This window comes from Chrysochloris asiatica, unplaced genomic scaffold (assembly GCF_000296735.1).
Source record: "Chrysochloris asiatica unplaced genomic scaffold, ChrAsi1.0 scaffold00024, whole genome shotgun sequence".
Classification (NCBI taxonomy): Eukaryota; Metazoa; Chordata; class Mammalia; order Afrosoricida; family Chrysochloridae; genus Chrysochloris; species Chrysochloris asiatica.
Genome location: NW_006408542.1, coordinates 8,656,638 through 8,658,241, shown reverse-complemented (window position 1 = coordinate 8,658,241; position 1,604 = coordinate 8,656,638).

The window sequence follows — 1,604 nt, the reverse complement described above, 5'->3', positions numbered from 1 at the left end:
AAATAATACTAAGATGCTTGACTGTCTTATGAATATTCACTTCCCTTGCCTACTATTCTAAAATAGACACTTGAATGGGATACAAATGAATGTCAGGGAACATGATTACAGAAAGCTTGTAAGCCTGTTGTTAGCCTATAACTGACTGGAATACCTAAATGGGATTCTAGAACTTGCCCAGTGAAATAGGCCACTTGCAGTGTATAGGACCTTAGGTGGAATCCTGAGTCCCATCCAGAACCTTCTGAGATGGGACATTTCCACTAGAAATGACAAGCAGACCAGCGTGGAACAGCTAGAGTGACAGAAGGTACATCTTCAAAGACAGGTCATCAGAAAAATCCCAAAACAACAATGGCAGTATTACTGGCTACTACGAGAATAAGCAAGCTGTTTGCCAGGAAGCCATGAAGGCAAGCAATCAAGTTCCTTCAGGACAAACCCCCCTCTAAGAATGAAACTCAAAGGGAACACATGAGCAGACATGTAAGCTTCCTGGTGAGCACACTGGTCTACTGGTAAGTGGAAGAGGGGGGCAGGTAGCAATGTAGAAATGGGCTGAGTTCAAACAGTCAATAGACTCCCATTGACTTGGAGATGATAGAGAGAAGAAGAAGGACTGGTTGGTCCAAAGTGTGGTGAGACCTGGGGACACCTGAGCCCATGGACAAGGACTTATCCACAGAGGGCTAGAGGTGAGAGTGAAGCATCCAGCAGATATGAAGTGAGGGGAGATGCCCAAGAACACCCAAATTTCCAGATAGTACCCATTTGACCTAGTCTCGATGGCTTGATAATCAGAACTAGACTAGAGGAAGATTAAAAAAAAAAAAAAAAATACAAAGGAAACAATGGTAAATTACTACAATTTGATGAACTTGGGCTATACTCATGGAGGTGGTAACTCTAAATACCAACAGAGAGGGAAGGAATCTTCACATCAAGTATCAATGCTATCCCCTCTGTACACAGGGTAGATAGGGATGGGCAATAAGACATTGGCTACCTAAAATGAGGGGGTGATAAAGGTACGAAGTGACTGGCTTACAGGGTCTCAAGAGGGAGTTTAGTTTAAGTGTGTGTGGGGGGGGGGAAGATAAAGCCCCCACTGAAAAATTTACATCTTTTCTAGATGGGTCTGGTGAAAAGAAATGGGGATAATATTCTTATGATTCAATAGTGAATAACTGTTATCGTGACTAATTGTGACTGTCACAGTTATAAATGTAGAAGTTCTTTAACAAAACGGGGAAATAGTTAATCTTACAACCCAGAAACAAAGGACCCTAGGACTATCAAGGGAGAAGTGCACAACAGGAATGCGAGAACATATCCAGAGAAGCAGCAACACCAGAGATGGGCACATGGAGAGAGGGAGCAGCTGAGAACTCTAGATTATAGGAAGAGAGGAATTAAGAGCTGGCGGTCAGGAGGCAGACTTTCAGAATGTGCCTTTTGGTGGTTTAAATTATTATATATGCCTGAGTGTTAAAAAATATATATAGAGAGAAATATTATTATCTGATTGTTCTTGGAGGGGATTAAAACCATTGTAATGAAACAAGGTGTATGATTTTTTTTAATGTGAAATGGATGATATGCCC